General features: G+C 42.4%; 1 protein-coding gene across 7 annotated transcripts in view; it reads left to right on the forward strand.

Annotated features, from left to right (window-relative positions):
- The window catches only part of STIM1 (stromal interaction molecule 1), a gene marked incomplete at both ends in the record, with an annotated part of 251,029 nt that overhangs the window by 45,815 nt on the left and 181,640 nt on the right, over positions 1-23,574 (forward strand). The gene's annotated exons all lie outside the window — the stretch shown is intronic.

Below are 23,574 nucleotides of genomic sequence, written 5' to 3' on the forward strand. Positions count from 1 at the left end.
CTATAAGCCTTTTTCAGTTCTTCCTGGCTGGCATGGGGGTTAACTCCCCAAACATCATAGAAAATGGTTTCTTTCACCAGCCGGTGAGCTACCTGGGGCTGGCATCTGGTATCGTGTTTTGTGCTACAGGAAGAAAGACTTGGGTCATTTACTGATGTGGTGAAAATCAGAAGCTGAAACAAATATTTGGGGTGACAGTAGGGTGGCTAGTCCAGGGGCTAGTTCAGATAAGATTGTGCACTGTGGGAAGAGAGAGAGATGGCTATGAACTCGATAATCAGAGAGAAAGCCCAGAAAACATGGCCTCAGCCCAGGACTGGAAGGCAGCATGTAGTCGGTGAAAGTCACCAGAGAGAGAAGGCAGGACACCCTGCCCCTACCCCAGAGTGCTGGGGATTGAACCCAGCAGCATTGTACCACTGAGCTACATCTCCAACTGCTGGTTTTTGTTTTTGTTTTTTAATTATTTGCAGACCTCCTGCCTCAGCTTTATGGGATTATAGGCATGCACCACTGCACCCAAATACATTCTTTTTTTTTTTTTTTTGGGTGGTACTGGGGTTCCTGGAAACCCTTCTACCTCCAGGCTACACTCCCAGACCTATTTTATATTTTCATTTGGAAACAGGGTCTCTTAAGCCAGCAAGGCTGGCTTTGAACCTGCGTCATCCTCCTGTCTCCGCCTCCCAAGCACGGGAATTACAAGCGTGCGCTACCACACCTGGCAGAATACATTGTTTTTTTTTTTTTTTTTTTTTTGCGGGTCTGGGGATGGAACCCAGGGGCATTTGACCTCCAAGCTACATCCCCTGCCCTATTTTTTATTCCTTATTTTGAAACCGGGTCTCACTGAGTTGCAGAGGGCCTCACTAAGTAGCTGAGGCTGTCTGCAGATCGCAGTCCTGCGGTCTCAGCTTCCCAAATGCTGGGATTACAAGCGTGCGCCACCATGCCCGGCCTGGCTTTTTTTTGGTGCTGGAGCTTGAACCCAGCAGGGCATTCTACCTCTGAACTACACCCCCAGCCCTGTTTTATATTCTTTATTTTAAAACAGGTCTCACTAAGTTGTGGAGGGCCTTACTAAGTTGCTGAGGCTGACCATGAACCTGTGATCCTCCTGTCTCAGCCTCCCAGGTACTGTGATTAAAAGTGTGCACCACTACGCCCAGCTATGATACATTTTTGACCTTATGTTTCTTGTTTCTGTGCCTGATCACTTTTGTTCTACAAAATCAGCCTTTGAACATCTTTTCTGATCCTGGCCCTGCACTGGCAAAATTGGAAATGTGGGCATTATGAAACATGGGCCCTGCCTTTAGTAGTACTTGATATATTGGGGGAGATAGATGTGAAAGCAGTGGATTCTAATGGGTCAGGCATCCAATAGACAAGTGATGGACTTGTTATGTGAAACTGCAGACTGACTGACTTGGGATGAAAGCCTATCCCTGCCTAGGCGTTGGGAAAGGGCCTGGGTGGAGAAACCTGTTAAGGTCACAGGCAGAAGATGAAGCAGAGGCACAGAAAACTTCTTTGGGGATGTGAGCTGCTTTGGGCCTTTCACTTCACCTTCAGGTTTGATGGTCTGTGGCCAGGAATGATTTCCTGCCCATCACCCCTCCTTGTCCCATTGCTGGTTTGGAAAAATGAAGCCTGAGCAGTGCCACAGCTGTGCCAGTTGCTATGGGGCCGGAAACAGGTGAGCCTTCTCTGCCTGAGTGGAGGAGTGAGGGGTTTGTCCTCTCCAGCCAGCTCAAGGCGCGCCTTTGCTGTGAAGCTGGATAAGTAGTCCACGTGGCTTGGTTTTCATTCTGGGCTATTTTCAGCCCTGAAGCCCGGCAAGGTGGAATGACTGAGATGCTTTTGTGGGGTTAAAGCTTTTGCTCAATCCTATTTGCCAGGATATATGCCCAGCCATTTTCCAGGAGATCAGCTTTTCCAAGCAAAAAATGGCTGAAAGGTAGGGCCATTTCCTTTCCCTGTCAATGAACAGTAAAGGAAATGTGAGCATGGGCATTCAGTTTATGCTTACAACTTGGCTTCTAAATAGATGATGTATGATTTTAGAACATTGCCATATAGTCTTTAAAGCAGTTTTTTATTTATTTTTTTTGCAGGTCTGGGGATGGAACCCAGGGGTATTCGACCTCTGAGCTACAGCCCCTGCCCTATTTTTTGTTCTTTATTTTGAAACCGGGTCTCACTGAGTTGCAGAGGGCCTCACTAAGTAGCTGAGGCTGTCTGTGAACTGCTATCCTCCGGCCTCAGCCTCCTGAATGCTGGGATTACAAGCGTGCACCACCATGCCCGGCTTTTATTTTATTTTTATTTATTTATTTATTATTTGTTTTTGGACACAAATTTTATTATTATTATTTTTGTAATCATACATCACTTTGGAATACAAGACTTGAGAGGATAGACAAGCACATATCCAGTAAGCCCTCATCCAATCCCCATCCCATTCCCTCCCCTTCCCTCGATCCCATGCTTAATTGGTGATTATCTTTGATATAATTTTTTACACACCTCATGAGTTTAAAAGAGATTCCATCCTCCCCCATCACCTCCCCTGTGATTGGTCACCTTAATTGCTTCCCAATAGGGCCCTTTCTACTACTCAACTTCCTCCTGTTTTATTTTCTGTGCTATTTCTCTGTGCATGCCGCATTGCAAGTTCCGATCCCACTCTTGGCGGCCCCAGTAGTGGCCTGGCCACCCGGATGACTCTGATCCCATCCTCGCTGGCTCCAGCACTGGCCTTGCCTCATGGGAGGCCCAGATCCTGGCCTCGCTGGTTCCCGCACCAAACTGACCCCTCGGTTGGCTCCGCTCCCAGCCTCTGAGGCCCCAGCACCAACCTAGCCTCACAACAGGCTCCGATCCTGGCCTCGCTGACCCTGGCACTGGCCTAACCCCTCGGCAGGCTCCTATCCTGGTCTCGCAAGTCCCAGCTCCATCCTTGCCTCACAGCAGTTTCCGATCCCAGCCTCGCTGGCCCTGGTACCGGCCTTACCCCTCGGCAGAGTCCGATCCTAGCCTCGTAGGTCCCAGCACCGGTCTTGCCTCATGGCAGTTTCCAATCCCCGCCTCGCTGGCCCCGGCACCAGCCTAACCCCTCGGCTGGCGCCATCCCTGCCTCAGAGGCCTCAGTAGCGGCCTTGCCTCATGGCAGGCTCTGATCCTAGCCTCGTTGGCCCTGGCACTGACCTCACCTCTTGATAGGCTCTGATCCTGGCCTCGGAGGCCCCAGCACCGGCCATACCTCAAGGCAGGCTCCGATCCTGGCCTCGCTGGCCCTGGCACCGGCCTAACCCCTCGGCAGGCTTCTGTCCAGGCCTCAGAGGCTCCAGCATCGGCCTTGCCTCATATCAGGCTCTGATCTCAGCCTCGATGGCCCTGGCACTGGCCTAACCCCTCGGCAGGCTCCGATCCTGGCCTCAGAGGCCTCAGCACTGGCCTTGCCTCATGTCAGGCTCTGATCCTGGCCTTGTTGGCTCCACACGCCTGGCTTTTAAAGCAGTTTTGAGAGGCTCATATGAATCTCCTTTTTTTTTTTTGTCATCTCAATGCTCTACTGAGAGGTGGGGGGAGCCTCTATAAATGTATAGACCTGCTGCTGGCATGGACTTGATCACTCTGTGCATGCCTGCCTCTAGGGCTAGCAAAGCAGATGGAGTGGCCTCGCTGTATGGGAAGTGACCCATTATTGTTCATGGCCAGGAGTGTTCTCAGGACTTCCCTATTTATTGTGTGTACCGTGTGCCAGGCAGCAATGGGGCATGAAGTGCACCATGCTATGTGCTGAGGGTCTACTAGAGATACCTAGTATAAGAGTACTGTCTTACCACTGAAGATCAATACATGGATAAATACTTGTGGTGTGATAAATGTTGGTACAAGGAGTAGACTATTTTTTATAGGAACCCAGATAGAAGAGGTATGAGAAAGGAGTTTACAGTCCTTCAATGCCCAGTATGTGCCAGGTATTATTTTAAGTGCTTTCACAGACATTTAATTTTTTACTAGTCTTCTGATGTGATTAATAATATCAATATCTTACAGATGAACAAAAGAAGAAGCTAAATAGCTTCGGCAAAGTCACTTTCTACCATCCTTGCCTAGGCTCTTTCTTGAGGATCTGGCTTCCAGGCCCAGCAGACACCTAACCTGGTTACGGGTGCCTTGTTTCTAGTATCATGATGGTGGGCAGGAAGTGCAGTTATCTAGGTTGGGTACTGATAATAAAGATAAGGATAATATGCGGTGAAAAACTTTTTAAAGAGCTCTTGTTGAGTGTGGAGCTATGTGAGGAGGCATTACAGGGTAGTTAGTATTAAAGGAGCTGTAAAAGCAAAGAGGTATCCTTTTATTTTGTGAGATGTATGTTGGAAAGGGACTTTTACTCTAACGCCTAGACTTTTATTCTTCTTTCTGTAGCTGTAGCTTCTTGTTAGAATCTCTTACCATTTGACCATGTGTTTTAGTACTTTTATGAATCTTGCCTTTTCATCAAAACAGCTACTTCTGGAGACTACACATCCTTTATTTCCCCTTGTCTTGTAGATATCTGGGCCTCTCTGGACCTCATTTGTATCATCTATAGATGAGGCTAATGAAGCATCATTTATATACATGTCACATGCCTGTAATCCCAGTACTTGGGAGGCTGAGACAGGAGGATCATAGGGTTGAGGCATTGTACAATAACTTGGTGAAATACTGTTTTGAAATAAAAAGGGTTGGGGTATAGCTCAGTGGTTGAACACCCCTGGGTCCAATCTCCAGTACTCTCTGCTCCCCCACACACATAAAAGAGGCTAATACCACAGGTATTTTATAGCCTGAAAGCAGGGACCAATTCAGTAGTGATCCCTGGAAGTCTCTGGTTCTCCCAGACATGTTATTTCTGTGATCATCACATTATGGTCCTAATGCAGAGCTGGACATTCAAGAGGCTTTAATTTGTCATAGATATTGCTAAAAGTATATTGTGGCACCTCAGAAGTCTTTAGAACTTTGGAGCTAGGTACTTGGCAGCACTAACAGAGACTCTGGGCTTCTCCTATCAGTCTCTTAGCCTGAATCAGTTCTCCCATCCTGGTAGTGAGGATTTGACTGAAGTTTTAAGCTCAAGAGGATATTGTATTTAAATGTATTTTCCAAGCCAGGTGTGGTGGCACCTGCTTGTAATCCTAGTACTTGGGATGCTGAGACAGAAGGATCGTAGACTTGAGGATAGCCTCAGCAATTTAAGTGAGTCTCCCAGCAACCTAGTGAAATCCTGCTTCCAAATAAGAATAAAATTGGTCTGGGAGTGTAACTTGGAGGTAGAAAGCCTTTGGGTTCAATTCAGAATAACACACACACACAAACACACACACACAAAAAATTTTTTTTCAGTGTGGTTTCTTTTACTGTCACTTAGGTCAATTAGAAATAATAGTTCTCTGATTTTGCTTCTGGAAAGTATTGCTTGAGCAGTAGGATGGACTCCATCCTTAGGACTTTAACCTTTCTAAACTTTGGGTAATAAGTCCTTGGAATATTCTGAATAGGTACTGTACCAACTTGAAGTCTAAACTTATGAAGCAGTCATATTTAGTAAGATGTGAGGTCTCATGAGATATACTGAGAAGTTATAAGAACTCTGAACTACAGCTCAGTCTTTCACTAATCAGGTAGTTAATAGTAGTAATTGTTATGATAAAAATAAAATGTATATAGAATATGTATAAAGTACAATTACATTTTAAAGTTTCACAATAGCCAGTGATATATAAACATTGTTCTTTACATTTTTTTGTGTGGTACTGGTGGGTAGAACCCAGGGGGGTTCTACCTCTGAGTGACACCCCCAGCCCTATTTTTTATTCTTTATTTTGAAACGGTCTCACTGAGTTGCTAAGGACTTCACTGAGTAGCTGACGCTGTCCGCAAACCACAATCCTCCTATCTCAGCCTCCCAAATGCTGGGATTACAAGCATGCACCACCACGCTTTGTTCTTTGCATTTTATGGACCAGGAATCTAAAGTCAAATATCTAGTAGTTGGGGAAGTAGTATTTAAGTTTAATCAGAAATTTTGTGTTCTAAGCCAGGCATGGTGATGTGCACCTCTAATTCTAGTACTTGGGAGGCTGAGAAAGGAGGATCGCACATTTGAAGCTAGCCTCAGAAACTCAGTAAGGCTTACATCGATTTAGTGAGACCCTGTTTCCAAATGGAAAGTAAAACAGGGCTGGGGCTGTAGCTCAGAGGTAGAGTGTAGCCCTGGGTTTAGCCCCCAGCACCACATACCCACAAAAAGAAATCTTGTTTTTATTCTTTATTTTGTGGTACTTGAGGGTGGAATCCAGGGGCTTTCTATCTCCGAGTGACACCCCCAGCCCTATTTTTAAAAATAATTTATTTGGAAACAGGGTCTCACTAAGTTGCTGAGAGCCTCACTAAGTAGCTGATGCTGGCTTTGAAACTGTGCGATCCTCCTGTCTAAGCCGCCCAAGCACTGGGATTACAAGCGTGCACCACCACACCGGGCTGAAATCTTATTTTCTAACCCCAGAGGCATTCTACCTCTGAGCTACATCTCTAGCCCTGTTATTATTTTTGAAACAGAGTTTGCTTAGTTTTGTTACTTGGTGAGGCTGTCTTTTTTATATGCTTTTATTACTGCAGTATAGTCTCATATCATAATGTAAATCATATTGACAGTGACATACATGCATACAGTACTTGGTGCCCCCCGCCCCCACCTTGCGGCTATCTGAACTTGTGACCCTACTGTCTCAGTCTCCTGGTTTGCTGAGGCAGGCCTTGAACTTGTAGTCTTCCTCTCTCAGTCTTCCAAGAATTGGCATTACAGGTGTGTGCCACCACATCCAGCTCACAAATACTAATTTATTTAATTAATTAAATAGCTGGATGTGGTAGTGCACACTTGTAATCCCAGCATTTGGGCAGCTGAGATAGGAGGGTTGTGGTTCGTGGACAGCCTCAGCTACTTAGTGAGACTCTCAGCAACTTAGTGAGACCCTGTTTCCAAGTAAAATATAAAATAGGTCTGGGAGTATAGCTTGGAGGTAGAAAGCCTCAGGGTTCCACCCCCTCTACCACCAAAAAAAAAAAAAAAAAAAAAAAAAAAAAAAAGAATAAGAAATAGGGTTGGGGGTGTAGCTTGGACGTAAAATGCCCCTGGGTTCCATCCCTCATACCACACACACAAAAAAAAATTAATAAAGGGTATACCTATTCATTCTTCAAGATACACTGCTGTTACCGCCTAAGTGTTTGACCTTGCATTGACTCCTCAGATTGTTCATTTTCTCCTTTGCGTCATTACTACAATTACCATGGCCCTTCACTGTGATTCTTATCACCACTGTACTGTAATTACGAACTTTCATGTTTTCTTACCAGATTTCAAATTGCTTTAGGGCAAGAAATGATTATTTCATTATTCATTAAAAATATTGATTTAAGGCATAAATGCAACAAAATTGTCAAATGCTTGATGCATTTTTACCAGTGTGTATGTTTATATAAGAATTGCTCAGATCAAGATATATTTTGAGCCTGGCGAGATGGCGCACACTTGTAATTCAGCATTTGGGAGGCTGAGACTGGAGGATCGCAGTTTGCGGACAGCCTCAGGTACTTAGACCCTCCGCAACTTAGGGAGACCCTGTTTCAAATAAAGAATAAAAACCAGGGTAGGGGTATAGCCCGGAGGTCAAATGCTCCTGAGTTTCATCCGCAGACCGCCCCCCCCCACCACAAAAGATATACATAGTCTACCAGAGATGTCAACTAACTTTTTCTGTGAAGGCCCAGATAGTACATAACATATTTCACACTTGATAGGGCCACACAGCATGTTGTAGCAACAAAGTGGCCATATGGAATATGTAAATGAATGTGCTTGGCTGTGTTCCAGTAAAACTTTATAAAAGTATGTCTTGAGCTGGATTTGGTCTAAGGTTACAGTTTGCTGACTCCTTGTCTAGTATCTAGGGACAAAATAGAAATTCATTATATGTTTGTTGAGTTGTAGACAAAGACTTTGATCTTAGAAACTTTTTTCTTGCCGTGCATGGTGGTGCACGCTTGTAATCCCCGCGCTTGGGAGGCTGAGACAGGAAGATCGCACGGGTTCGAAGCCAGCCTCAGCTGCTTAAGTGAGGCTCTCAGCAACTTAGTGAGACCCTGTTTCCAAATAAAATATAAAAAAGGTCTGTGAGTATAGCCCGGAGGTAGAAAGCCTCTGGGTTCCACCTCCAGTACCACCACCAAAAACAAAATCAAAAACAAAAACTCTTTTCTTAATTTTGCAACAGTGAGGCAGCTTTTTTTTTTTTTTTTTTTTTTTTGGGGGTGGTACTGGGGTTCCTGGAAGCCCTTCTATCTCCGGACTACACTCCCAGACCTATTTTTACATTTTTATTTGGAAACAGGGTCTCCTAAGCCAGCACGCGCGGCTGGCTTCGAACCTGCGCGATCCTCCTGTCTCTGCCTCCTAAGCGCGGGAATTACAAGCGTGCGCCATCACGCCCGGCTGTGAGGCAGCTTTTATTTCCAGGTTAGAATGGTTCTTTTGAGGGCTGCTTCTTTGAGTAGACTGCCTTTTGACAAGTTGTGTTCACAAGGAAATAAAAATATCAACTCGGTATATTTTCCTAATTTTGGTAGCCTATGGTATCTGGAACCTAGGGGTCTATAGAAGTAGTAAAGAAGTATATTTATGTGAATACCTTGAAACTCTGGACTATTATGTCTTTTTTTTGTTTTAGTTTTAGTTTTTTTTCTTCATGGTACTGAGGATTAAGCACAGGAGCATTATTCTTCTGAGCGACATCCACCCCTTTTTATTTTAAAAGGGTCTCATTAAGTTGTTTAGGCTAAAGTCAGGCATGGTGGTACATTCTGGTAATCCTAGTACTTGAGATATGGGACAGGATTGCAGGTGATGGCCAGCCTCAGCTATTTAGTGAGGCCCTCTGCTACTTAGTGAGACCCTGTCTCAAAATAAAATATAAAATACGGTTGGGGGTATAGCTTGGAGATAGAATGCCCCTGGGTTCCATCCTCAGTAAACACACACACACACACACACACACACACACACACGCACGCACGCACGCACGCACGCACACACACACACATACTCTTAGGTTGGCCTTGAACTTAGAATCCTCCTAAATCAGCACCCCAAGTACTGGGACTACAAGCATGTACCACTATGCCATTTATTTTGTCCCTAGTTTCTAGCTAACATGGATGGACAGGAATGCATATATATATATATATATTTTTTTTTTTTTTTCCAGTACTGGAGGTGGAACCCAGGGACACTCTACCTCCTCTGACCTACACACCCCCAGCTCTATTTTTTTATTCTTTATTTTGAAATAGGGTCTCACTGAGTTGCAAAGGGCCTCACTAAGTAGTAGCTGAGGCCGTCTACAAACCACAATCCTCCTGTCTCAGCCTCCCAAGTTCTGGGAATACAAGCGTGCACCACCATGCCCAGCTGGCAAATATTTGTTTTTAAATAAATAAATGAGCCGGGTGTGGTGGCGCATGCTTGTATTCCTGGCATTTGGGAGGCTGAGACCTGAAGATTGCAGTTCGTGGACAGCCTCAGCTACTTAGTGAGGCCCTCCATAACTTAGTGAGACCCTCTTTTAAAAAAGAATAAAAATAGGGCAGGGGCTGTATCTCGGAGGTCAAGTGCCCCTGGGTTCCATGTCCAGACCCACCAAAAAAAAAAAAAAAAAAAAAAAAAAGAATTTAAGTTGCTTTCAGCATTTTATTTTTTTGTGGTACTAGTAGTTGAACTCAGGTGTGTTCCATTTCTTGGGGTATACCTCAACCTTTTAAAATATTAAAACATTTTTTGGAACAGAGTCTCACTAAGTTACTGAGGGAAGGCTTTGAACCTTCAGTCCATGTGTCTCAGTCTCCTAAATTGGGATTACAAGCGTGTGCTACCTTGCCTGGCTGCTTTTAGGATTTTAATAAATATAATAGAAATTATACATTTATCTACAATGAAAGTGTCCTTTGCCTTTGGTTTCAGTTATGTCAGTTCTGTATGTGTGTACTAGTTTGCCAGTGCTTTTTGGTTCTTTCACTGGTGGTTGATGGCATCATAGGACATAAACCTGTCCAGTGAGTGAATGACCTTGGGCACAAGTGTAGAGCCAAAATAAGCAACTGTTAGCAGGGCCCCATGCTTGGCTGTCTACATGTTTACTTTCACTTTCTTGCTCATTAGGAGTATTAGCTCACACATACTGTCACGAAACTTGATAAGTATGTATGGTTGCTTAAAATCTGGACCAGCTGAGCGTGATGGTGCATGCTTATAATCCCAGTACTTGGGAGGCTGAGATAGGAGGATCATGGTTCACAGACAGCCTCAGTGAGGCCTTCTGCAACTTAGTGAGACCCTGTTTCAAAATAAAGAATACAAAGTAGGGCTGGGGGTGTAGCTTGGAGGTAGAATGCCCCTGACTTCCATCCCTAGTACTGCCAAAAAATATTTTTGTACCAATATTTTGAAAAGAAAAAGTAGTGATAATAAACACAGCTGGGAAGGTTCAGCTGTTTATCAATAAATGCACCTTTGTTTATAGACAAAACCCTTTAAAACATAAGGGGCCATGAAGGAAAATAATCTAAGTATTGATAAAAGGATAGGTCCCACTATTTTTTTTTCATACTGTGGATTAAAGCCAGGGGCATTCTACCTCTGAGCTATACTCTGAGCCCTATTTTATTTTTTTTATTTGGAAACAGGATCTTACTAAGTTTCTGAGAGCCTCACTAAGTTCCTGAGGCTGACTTTGAACCTTTAATCCTTCTGTCTCAGCCTCTCAAGTACTGGGATTACAGGCCCATGCCACCATCCCTGGCTAGATCGCACCATTCTTTTCTTTTTCCTTTTTTTTTTTTTTTTTTTTTTTTTTGGTGGTACTGGGGGTGGAACCCAGAGGCTTTCTACCTCTGTGCTATACTCCCAGACCTATTTTACATCTTATTTGGAAACAGGGTCTCACTAAGTTGCTGAGAGCCTCACTAAATAGCTGAGGCTGGCTTCGAATCTGTGTGATCTTCCTGTCTCAGCCTCCCAAGCACAGGGATTACAAGCGTGTGCCACCACACCCGGCTATAGATCCCACTATTTCTGAATCAATATTAGACAATAAAACTCTGTCATACTGACAGAATTCAAAATAAGTAGAACTTATTTCATAATAAATGTATAATCACACTAAGATAGTTCTTTTGTACTGCTTTTATAAACCTGCAAACATATAACCTTTTATATTTTTGTTGAGGGCAAGTACCTTTTTTTGTTTCTAATTGTTACACCTAGTCTCTAATTAATGTCTGTGCAGTTCTGATTATTGATATACTTTATAAAATTATAGCTGAATAGACCTCTTACAAAAACACTGTACAAATCAGGTGTGGTGGTGTATGTCTATAATCTCAGTACTTGGCTGACATAAAAGGATTGTAGGTTCACAGTCAGCCTCAGCAACTTTAGCAAGGCCTTCCACAACTTAGTGAGACCCTGTTTCAAAATAAAAAATAAGGCCGAGTGTAGCCGGGCGTGGTGGCGCACGCTTGTAATCCCCGCGCTTGGGAGGCAGAGACAGGAGGATCGCGCAGGTTCGAAGCCAGCCGCGCGCGCTGGCTTAGGAGACCCTGTTTCCAAAAAAAAAAAAAAAAATGTAAAAATAGGTCTGGGAGTGTAGCCCGAAGGTAGAAGGGCTTCCGGGAACCCCAGTACTACCAAAAAAAAAAAAAAAAAAAAAATAAGGCCGGGTGCATAGGCGCACGCTTGTAATCCCGCGCTTGGGAGGCGAAGACAGGAGGATCGCGCTGGTTCAGAGCCAGCCACGCTAGCTTAAGAGACCCTGTTTCCATATAAAAAAGTTAAAAAATAGGTCTGGGAGTGTAGCCCGTGGGAGTGTATCCCGGAGGTAGAAGGGCTTCCAGGAACCCCAGTACCACCTAAATAAATAAATTAATTAAAATAAATAATAAAATAGGGATGGTGAATAGCACAGAAGTAGAATGCTCCTGGGTTCAATCCTTAGTACCATATACACACACACAATTGTATATAATGTGTGACTAGATTGTTGACTTAGCCAGTTGTGGTGGTGCACACCTATGATCCTAGTACTTGTGAGGCTGAGGCAGGATGATCACAGGTTTAAGGAAACCATGTTAGTGAGACCCTGTTTCAAAAGTAAAATAGGGTTGGGGTTCGACTCAGAGGTAGAAGGCTTCTGGGTTCAATCAGCAGTACCAACCAACCAATCAACAAACAATAACAAAAACAAAACAAAACAAAACAAAAAAACCCCCCAAAAAAACAACAAACCAAGATTGTGAGCCAGGTGTGGTGGTGCACCCTTGCAATCCCAGTACTAGGGAGGTTTAGACAGGAGGATCACAGGTTTGAAGACATTCTCAGCAAATAGTGAGACTTTCATCAACCTAGCAAGACCCTGTTTCAAAATAAAAATAAAATAGGCCTAGAAGTGTAGCTTGGAAGTAGAATGCCTTGGGCCCAATCCCCGGTACCACAACCAAACAAAAGATTGTGGACTTACATCCACATTATATGTGATGATATAATTAACTAGAGGATTATTATTTTCATGACAGAAATGTTGAGGAATATGGTATCTTTAGATGACCCTACTGAGGAGCTTTTTTATTTGTAATTAGATTGTTATAGTCAGGCTGATATATAGATATATACCTATATATTAGTATTTGTTATAATATGTCAGCATATATTGTCATTAAGTTATTAATTATATCTGTATGTTTATATCAGCCCTTTACCTTCCAATAATTGGCCTTTATCATAAGTACTTTTTTTTTTGTGGTTCTGGGGATTGAACTCAGGGGCATTCTACCTCCGAGCTATACCCCCAGACCAATTTTTTTTTTTTTTTTTGTGGGTCTGGGAATGGAATCCAGGGGCATTTTACCTGAGCTACAGCCCCTGCCCTATTTTTTATTCTTTATTTTGAAACCAGGTCTCATTGAGTTGCAGAGGGCCTTACTAAGTAGCTGAGGCTGTCCACGAACCGCAATCCTCCAGGTCTCAGTGTCCTGAATGCTGGGATTATAAGCATGCACCACCACGCCTGGCTGACCAATTTTTTTAAAATTCTTTATTTTTAAACAGAGTCTCGCTGAGTTGCAAAGGGCTTCACTAAGTAGCTGAGGCTGTCTGCAAACCCGCGAGCCTCCTGTCTCAGCCTCCCAAATGCTGGGATTATAAGTGTGCATCCCCACACCCAGCTACAAGTACCTTTTAATTATTTCTTTTTATTGTTTGGTGCTAGTAGTTTAGAGACCTGCATACTAGGCTGGCCAGGCATACTGGCTTGCCTGCTGAGTGACTTTTAGTTCCTGCTGCCTCTCATGTCTTCACAGAATATTTATGTGTGTTTAATGAAGATCAGAAGGTATTGGCATGAGAGAGAGGTAGGAGTGGGGTGAGAATTGACTAACATTACTGTCAGGAATAAAGGGCAAATTTTCTTTGAAATGGTCCTAATAATGATCACATATATTTTGGAATATAAAAAGTTTTCAGCTAGGCATGGTGGTCCATATCTGTAAGACCCTGTTTCAAAATAAAAAAAGGGCTGGGGGTATAGCTCAGAGGTACACTGCCTGAGTTCTAGTACCAAAAAATAACAAAACACACAAAAACAACAAAATAAAAAAGGATACATATAGCTTTCAATCTCTTATTTGATCCTCATTGCTATTCTGGGAGGTAGTCCTATTTGCACAAGAGTAAGATGAAGCTCCAAGGGCAATTTTAAGGTGTCATACTACTGTTAAGGCAGCAGAGCCAAGATTTGAAGCCAGGTTCTCTTGCCCAGGATCTGAGTTTCTTCCAGTGCAGCAGTATCTTTTAAACTGTTTCCAGGTGTCCTTGAGCTTCCTAGAGGTGCCTTAGGAATCACTGTGGGAGAGGTGAGTCACTGTGAAGAGCTCTAGGCTCTTCTCTCCTGTCTCAATTATAGCCTCTCCACACTTAGCTTATATATGTATATATATATATATGTATATATATGTATATATATTATTTTTTGAGGTATTGGGGATCAAACCAAATGCTTTACCACTGAGCTGTCCCAGTCTGTCTGTCTGACTGTCTCTCTGTTTCTCTCTCTCTTTTTGTGGTGCTGGGAATTGAACCTGGAGTTATTCTAACTTTAAGCTATACTCTCAGTCTGATTTGTATTCTTTATTTTGAAATAGGGCCTCACTAAGTTGTGGAGTACCTTACTAAATAGCTGAGGATGTCCATGGACCATGATCCTCCTGTCTCAGTTTCCCAAATGCTGGGATTACAAGCGTGTGCCACCATGCTCGGCTTGTCCCAGTCTCTATTTTTTTTTGTGGGTCTGGAGATGGAACCCAGGGGCATTCGACCTCCAAGCTACACCCCCTTCCCTTTTTTGTATTCTTTATTTTGAAACAGGGTCTCCTTAAGTTGTGGAGGGCCTCACTAAGTAGCTGAGGCATCTGCAAACCATGATCCTCCAGTCTCAACCTCCTGAATGCTGGGATTACGAGCGTGTACCACCACACCTGCCTTCTAATTTTTTTAACTTAAAAAAACTTTATTGGCCAGGCATGATGGTGCATACTTGTAATCCCAGTACTTGAGAGGTTGAAACAGGAGGATCACAGGTTTGAGGACAGTCTCAGCAACTTAGTGAAGCCCTCTGCAATTTACTGAGACCTGTTTCAAAATAAAGAATAAAAAATAGGGCTGGGAGCTAGATGTGATGGTTCATGCTTGTAATCCCAGCATTTGGGAAGCTGAGACTGGAGGATTGTGTTTCACAGACAGCCTCAGCTACTTAGCGAGGTCCTTCACAATTCAGCGAGACCCTGTTTCAAAAATAAAAATATTTTAAAAAAAACAACAACAATCAGGGCTGGGGGTGCAGTGTGGAGGTACAATGCCCCTGGGTTTCATCCCTAGTATTGCCAAAAAAAAATAAAATCATATTGCTAAGGTATAGGCTCAGAGGTAGAATCTGGGTTCAATCCCCAGTACTGCAAAACAAAAAACAAATTATTATGGAATTTGTAAACATATTTTAAACCAGGGAGGTATAATATATAAAAAATACCTATAATAAACCTCCATGTGCCCATTACTCATCATTTGCAATTATACACTCATGACTGATAACTAGTCTTATTTCATCTTTACTCTCCCATCCTCTTGGATTATTTGAAGCAAATTATGACATATGATTTCATTTGTAAATATTTCAGATAGTATATGTCTCCAGAAAACCTGTATTTGGAAAATAACCAAAATATAATTATCATGTTAAGCCCATTAATTCCTTAATAATATTGAGTAGCCATTGTTTATATTTCTAATAATGACTTTTTTTGTGGGAGGCAGTGTTTGGGATTGAGCCTGTGGCTTTATGAATGTTAGGCAAACACTTTACCAAAGAACTACACCTCCAACTGATATTTTTCAAAAGTTGGTTTGTCTATATCAGTATCCAAAGAAAGTTTAAACATTAGTTGATCTAAATATGGAGTCTCTTCTAATTAATTGATTTCCTCTTTTTCTCTTTCCTTTCATCATCATCATCATCATCATCATCATCATCTTCATCATTATTTGTTGTTGTGGTGGTGATGATGATGATGATGATGATGATGATGATGATGATGATTTTGTATGTATGTAGTATTGGGGTTTGAACCCAGGGCCATTATTCCTCTGAAATACATCTCCAGCCCTATTTTTAAAAAATTATTTTGAGGCAAGGTCTTGCTAGGGTGATGAGAGTCTCACCACTTGCTGAGGTTGTTCTCAAACCTGTGATCCTCATGGCTTAGCCTCCTGGGATTACAGGCATACACTGGGATTACAGGCATGTACCACTAAGCTTAGCTCCTTGCAGTTTTATGTATGGAAGAAAGTAGATCACTTATCCTGAGATTTTCCAGATTTTGGATTTTGCTGATTGTCTTCCTGTGGTATCATTTAAGATATTCTTATATCTATGTGTTTTCTGTAAATTGGTAGTTTAGCCTCTGATCTTGGGGCTTGATCAGATTTAGGTACAATTTACTTTCTTTTTTCTACAACCATATCTGCCTGATTTTCTCTCTTTTTGTGAGATTAAGATATGTGTGAAAGTTCAGGGGTTGTCAGTCTGATCTGTTCATTTAAATAGTTGCTATCAGCTTTTGCCTAATGATTTTAGGAGCCTTTAATGTTTATCACCTAGACCTGTTATTTCATATGAGAAACCTAATTTGATATTGAAGATCCTAATTAGTTTTAATTTGAATTGCATTTTAAAAAGAGGGTATCATTGTTTAAAAATAGGGTTTTAGGACTATTGAATTGTAATTATTCTCTAATAGCACCAATTATGACAGGAACTAGGAAATGCAAAGTGGTTGCAATGACTGTAACTAACTTGTGAGACTTCTTAAACCTTTCTCATGTTTGTTGTTTTTGGCCTATATTTTTTCCTAACCCAACAGTTAAATCTTTACAAAAGCTGGGCATGATGGCACATGCTTGTAATCATAGTACATGTGAGGCTAAGATAGGAGGATAGCAGCTTCAAAGCTGTCCTCTACAACTTAGTAAGGTTCTCAGCAACCTAGTGAGATCCTGTTTCCAAATAAGAAATAAAATCGGTCTGGGGGTATATAGCTCAGAGGAAGAATGCTTTTGGGTTAAATTCTCAGTACCACACAGATACACAAAAATAAACCCTTAAATAAAAGAGCGAGGGGGGGCGGGGGAGATGGATGGACTGTCATATCCTAGAGCCAGGCATGGGGAGGGAGCCCAAAGGTTAGGAGTGGGAGTTATGCTTTAATGAGCAAAGAAGTGGTTAAGGCTCTGGGGCCTATGCACCCTGATGAAGAGCCCGAGACCTTGGGAGAATGTAAGATTGGACACTCAGCTGAGTATAAGAGGATCAGCTTCTTTTCCTTTTTTTTTTAGGTACTGGGGATGGAACCCAGGGGCATTGTACCTCCAAGCCACACCCCCAGCCCTATTTTTTAGTCTTTTTATTTTGAAACAGAATCTCACTTGAGTTGTGAAGGGCCCTGCTAAGTAGCTGAGGCTGTCTGTGAACCAAGATCCTCTGGTCTCAGCCTCCTGAATGCTGGAATTACAAGCCTGTGCCACCACGCCCAGCCTCTTTTCTTTATCTCTAGTTCCACAGTCTAAAAGGGCTCTTTCCTCTGCAAAGGGCCTGGCCAGTCAGGTTTCAGTGGGTTACATCTGGCATGTTCTAGGCCCAGGTTCCTGGTAGCTGTGTTTAGGGAGGATTCTTGGACTTCTGAGCTGATAATCACAGGACAAGGAGTGAGGAGCTCCTTGTTTTTCATCCTGTTCTAAGGAAGACCAAGGACAGGAATCTCTTTGCAATAGCTTTGGCTGATCCTTGGCCAGCAATACTTTATGTCACTGGCCAAGAGAAGAGCTGCTGTAGAGCACTTGGTGTTCTCTAGATTTTGCAGAGGTCAAATGCAGACAGGGCAGGGGAGCAAGGCCTTAATTAGCTGGGGACTTCTGGAGCAAAGCCACTTGGCAGTGTCTTACCTCAGCTCCTCTGTGCCGGCTAGCTTTTTCTCCTAGTGACAGTGCAAATAGTCTTTCCCTTTATAGTGGTTAGACTTCTGAAGGATTATTCTTCTACTTTGAGTTTCAAGACCCTTCTGTGCAATGTGCTTCAGGGATGCTTTTATAAGCCAAAGAGTTGGAACGATGAGAATTTCTCCCATTTGTATAGTCCTGTTTAGGTACTTGAGCATGTTTTATTTAGTCTCAGAACCAATAGTTCTGTGAGTTGTAGATGAGGAAACTAAAGCCCAGGAAGAAGTACTTAACTAGGTTTTAGCTAATTTGACTCTGGATTATCTCAGAGAAGAGCTTTCTATCATTTTATCTAGGAGAAGGAGAAAGGAGAAGAATGGTAAATAAAACTGGAGAATTTTTATGTTACAGGTACTGTATAGGTGCTTAAACTTAATTTTTTACATTATCCACTAAATTTTTTAATCTGTTTTATTTTATTGTTATTTGTTTATTTTTTGTGGTGCTAGGGATTGAACTCAGGGGCATCTACCTCCAAGCTACACTCCTAGCCCCAGCAAAACCCAGAAACAAGGTCTTGCTAAGTTGCTGACAGCCTCACTAAGTTGCTGAGGCTGGCTCTGAACCTGTGTTCCTCCTGTGTCAGCCTGCCAGGTACTGAGATTACAAGCATGTGCCACCATACTTGGCTTAATCTCTGTTTTAATGGGAGGGAAACTAAGCCTCAGAATGGGCAAATGACTCTACCAAGATATAGAGCTATGAAGTGGCTGAGCCTACATTCATATCTAAGTCCATTTGACGTTAAAGCTTGTGTTCTTCATTCATTTTTCTGTATTTCTTGAAATTTGTTTATTCTAAAAAAAAATCTTAAGTTGCCAATGCAATACTAGGTAAAAGGGACACAAAGAAGAGTAAGATTTAGCAGTTTGTGCCCCATGGAACTCAGTTTGTTATGCTCACTGCTATGGTAGAGGGAATGAGAGCATAGAATAGATGGAGAGAGAGAAGACAGTGGGAGTTTATGAGCCCCCAAATCATTGGTGGGACGGATAGTTGTCAAGGAAGGCTTTCTGGAGAAGTTGTACTTCAGCTAGTCCAGTGATAAAGGAACATGGATCCTGGGCTCAGCCTGCCTGGGTCCCATCACTTGATAACTGTGATACTGAGCAAGTTCTTTAACCTCTCAGAAACTACTTCATCTGTAATGACTTATATATGGAGATAACCATATTATCAACTCCACAGGGCTATATAAAGATTAATATGAGATTATTTATGTTGATCCTTTAGCAGATTACCTGACATATAATATATTCTTATTAAATGTTAACTGTAATAATAATTATTGTCTAACCTGTGTTTCTTCCATATCCGTCTCAAATGGGCACAAATGAAGTTGGGTTCTCTCAGGGTTTCTTACTGTCAGTTGTCAATAAGGTGGGGATTTAGTCTAAGTAATTTAAAAATATTCCTTTTAGGCCTAAGATTCTACAAAAATAAAATCTAAGTTAATTGTTTTTTGTTTTTGTTTTTGGTGGTACTTGGGGTGGAACCCAGAGGCCTTCTACCTCTGGGCTATACTCCCAGACCTATTTTATATTTTTATTTGGAAACAGGGTCTCACTAAGTTGCTGAGAGCCTCACTAAGTAGCTGAGGCTGGCTTCGAACCTGTGTGATCCTCCTGTCTCAGCCTCCCAAGCGCGGGGATTACAAGCGTGCACCACCACTCCCGGCTAATTGTTTTCAAGAGTGTAACTGACAAGTGACTGTATTTCATGGTAATCCATTCTGGCTCAGGTTTCTGTGTTATCTCTAGGCAGCCTTTGAAAATGCTGTATTTGAGCTGGACATGGTGGTACACATGTGTAATCCCATTACTTGGGAGGCTGAGACAGGATGATTGTAGGTTCGTGGCCTGCCTCAGCAATTTAGCAAGGCCCTTGGCAACTTAATGAGACCCTGTTTCCAAATAAAAAACAAACAAAATGGGCTGGGAGTATAGCTCAGAAGTATGAAGCTCCTGAGTTCCATCCTCAATTTCTCCTCTTCCTCCTCTCTCTCTTTCTCTCCCCCCCCCACACGATCAAGGCCCCCTTCTGCTACCTCTTCATTGAATAGACAGAAGGTGCCCTGTAAAATTAGTCTATGCGTCAAGTGTGGTGGTGCATGCCCATACTTGGGAGGCTGAGAGAGGAGGATCACAGGTTTGAGGCCAGTCTTAGCAGTTTAGCAAGAACTTTAGTATCTTAGACCCTGCTTTAAAATAAAAAACAAAGCCGGGTGTGGTGGTGCACACTTATGATCCCAGCATTTGGGAGGCTGAGACAAGAGGATTGCAGTTCATGGACAGTCTCAGCTACTACTTAGTGAGGCCCATTGCAACTCAGTGAGACCCTAAAAATAAAGAATAAAAAATTAGCCAGGAGTGCGTGGTGGTGCACACTTGTAATCCCCGCGCTTGGGAGGTGGAGACAGGAGGATGGCACAGGTTCAAAGCCAGCTGCGCTGGCTTAAGAGACCCTGTTTCCAAATTAAAAAAAAAAAAAAAAAAAATATATATATATATATAGATAGATAGATAGATAGATAGGTGTCTGGGAGTGTAGCCTGGAGGCAGAAGGGTTTCCAGGAACCCCAGTACCACCAAAAAAAAAAAAAAAAAAAAAAAAAAAGAAGAAGAAGAAGAAGAAAAAATAATTAGGGCTGGGGTGTAGCTCAGAGGTAGAATGCCCCTGGGTTCCATCCCCAGTATGGTAAAAATAAATAAATAAATAAATAAATAAATAAATAAATAAATAAATAAATTTGAAGGTGTAGTTCAAAGTTAGAATACTCCTGGTTTTAGCTGGGTGTGGTGGCTCATACTTGTAATCCCCAGCATTTGGGAGGCTGAGATAGGAGGATTGTGGTTTGAGGATAGCATCAGCTACTACTACTTAGTGAGGCCCTTTGGAACTCTGAGATCATTTCAAAATAAAGAATAAAAAATAGGGCTGTGGGTGTATCTTGGAGGTAGAATACTCCTGGGTTCCATTCCCAGTACTGAAAAAAAAAAAAAGAATACCCCTGGTTTTAATCCCTAGTACCTACCCCCTCCCACAACAAACAAACAAACAAACAAAAAAACCCCAAACCAAACAAAAACAACTAATGGGGCTGGGTACTGTAGCACATACCTATAATCCCATTACTTGGGAGGCTGGGAAAGGGGAATCACAAGTTTGAGACCAGTGTGTGTAGTAACTTGTTGACCCTGCCTCCAAAAACAAAACCCCAACCAAATAACAACAACAACAAAGAATACACATTGGCATTTCATAAGACACCAGTGTTTCAAGGAACACAGGTAAATGAGCACAGTGTAGCCCTGTTGTTTTTTTTATAGTAGGGTTTGGAGAAGTATGGCAAACTGTCATTTGGCTAGTAGGGTACCTTCAGGGTTCCCCTTTTCAGAAAATTCGCTGTTGTTTCAGAAAGCTGGAAAACTTGGTTCAGTTCTAGTTATGTTTCAAGACTCAATGGTAGGAGCTCTAGCTGATTGAGTTAGAAGGGAGATAAATACCCTACCTTAAGGAAACAACACTCAGTCCAGTCAGGGAGCTGCCTGATCCCTTGGTAATTGCACCGGGCTCAGAAGCAGGCTTTGGGGGGTTGCATTTATCATTTTAGTCTTATGTAGTTTGGGATTCCAGTCCTTACTCTACTGTTAACCAGCTATATGGCTTTGAATGAAATATTTCTACTTTCTTTTTTTCTTCTGGTATAGGAGATTGAGCACTGTGCCACTGAGATATATTTTAGCTCATTTTACTTTTTGATTTTGTCTAAGGGTCTTCCTAAATTGCCAAGGTTGGCCTTGATCTTGCAATCTACCTTCTTCAGTTTTTCAAATAGCTGGGATTACAGGTCTACATCACTATACCTGGCAGTATTTCTACTTTATGAACCTTGGTTTTCTCATTCAAAGATGAAGAAATTATCTGGGCATGGTGGCATATACCTTTAATCCCAGCATTTGGGAGGGTGAGACAGGAGGATTGCAGATTTGTAGCCAGCCTCAGCAATTTAGCAAGGTCCTCCACAACATAGTGAGAACCCCTGTTTCAAAATAAAAAATAAAACAGGAGCTGGAGGTGTAGCTCAGAGGTAGAATGCCTCTGGTTTTAATCCCCAGTAACACACACACACACACACACACACACACACACACACACACGGAAGAGGTTTTTTGGACGGTGGCTCACACTTGTAATCCCACTACTTGGAAGGCTAATATAGGAGAATCACATATTCAAGGCCAGTGTCAGCAATTTAGTGAGACTCTCTGCACCCTAGCAAGACCCTATTTCAAAACAAAAAATGAAAAAAGTAAAAAAGGCAGGGGGTGTAGCTCAGAAGTAGAAGGCCCCTAGGTTCAAACCACAGTACTGCAAAACAAAACAAAGTAAAACAAACAAACAAATAAAAGACATTGGGAAACTGGGTGTGGTGGTGAATGCTTGTAATCCCAGCATTTGGTAGGCTGAGATAGTTAGGATCCTGGTTTGTGGACAGCCTCAGCTACTTAGGCCCTCCTCAACTTAGTGAGATCCTGTTTCAAAATACAGAATAAAAAATAGGGCTGGGGACGTAGTTCGGAGGTAGAATGCCCATGGGTTCCATCCATAATACCGCAAAAAAAAAAAAAAAAAAAGATTGGATTATATTGATTACATTTAATAGTTCAATACATATTTATTAAATATTTGCTATATGGATCCAGTCACTATTCTATGATTATGGGGATGGAAGATGGAAAACCAGGCATTGCCTCATAAAATTAAATCTAGTAGAGACGATTAGATTGAGTATGAAAGTGTATGTTAGAGAATAAAAGTTGAGTAGTTGAGAGAAGGCCAGCCGACTTTCGTATGAGTCTCAATGGTCTTGCAGGCTTCCTGGAGACGGTGTGTCTTAATAAGTCCCTAACCCTCTGTTTAATGTTTGTGTACTGCAGAAGCTCAGCAGGCATTTGAATTGTGAACGTGACCCAGTGTAGATGGGATTGAGCATAGAGAGCAAGCTCCTCAGAGAGCTGAGGTCCTACCCTGCTGCTCTCAGGCATGTTGCCGGCTAGGAGACACTATTGAGGGGCTTGTTTTCTGACAAGCTGAAAATAGTATTGTCAGAGGGAGACTTGGAATATTTTTTTTTTTTTTTTTTTTGGTGGCACTGGGGTTCCTGGAAACCCTTCTGCCTCCGGGCTACACTCCCAGACCTATTTTATACTTTTTTATTTGGAAACAAGGTCTCTTAAGCCAGTGCTATCCTCCTGTCTTTGCCTCCCAAGTGGGTTTACAAGGGTGCGCCACCATGCCCAGTTCCAGAGGGAGACTTTGTAACTAAGGATAGAAAGAAGAGCTGGGCAGGTGACTATTGGTTGTAGATAGAAGCAAAGGATCATAAAATCAGAAGTTAAAATAATAGGGAGCTGGCGGATTGTGGAACTTGAAATGGAATGGTGTAACATAACCCAGGTTATGAGTCTCAGAGTGTCTTGAAACTGGAATAGGTTTATGTATAATTTCCTAAGTTTTTTGCTATGTAGAACACACTAATCTTAGCATTTTATTTAATTAATTATTTGTTTGGTGGTACTGGGGTTTCTGGAAGCCCTTCTACCTCTGAGTTACACTCCCAGACCTATTTTTTATATTTTTATTTGGAAACAGGGTCTCTTAAGCCAGCAAGGCTGGCTTCGAACCTGCGTGATCCTCCTGTCTCTGCCTCCTGAGCACGGGGATTACAAGCGTGCGCCACCACACTCGGCTATTCTTACCATTTTAAATACCAAGCTTGTTTAATCCTTTTGATTGTCTTATTTCATTTTGGTAACAACCTTAGAAGGGTAGGCACTATTATTTTGTTGTTTTAC

This window comes from Muscardinus avellanarius (assembly GCF_963383645.1).
Source record: "Muscardinus avellanarius genome assembly, chromosome: 1".
In the NCBI taxonomy this organism is placed as follows: Eukaryota; Metazoa; Chordata; class Mammalia; order Rodentia; family Gliridae; genus Muscardinus; species Muscardinus avellanarius.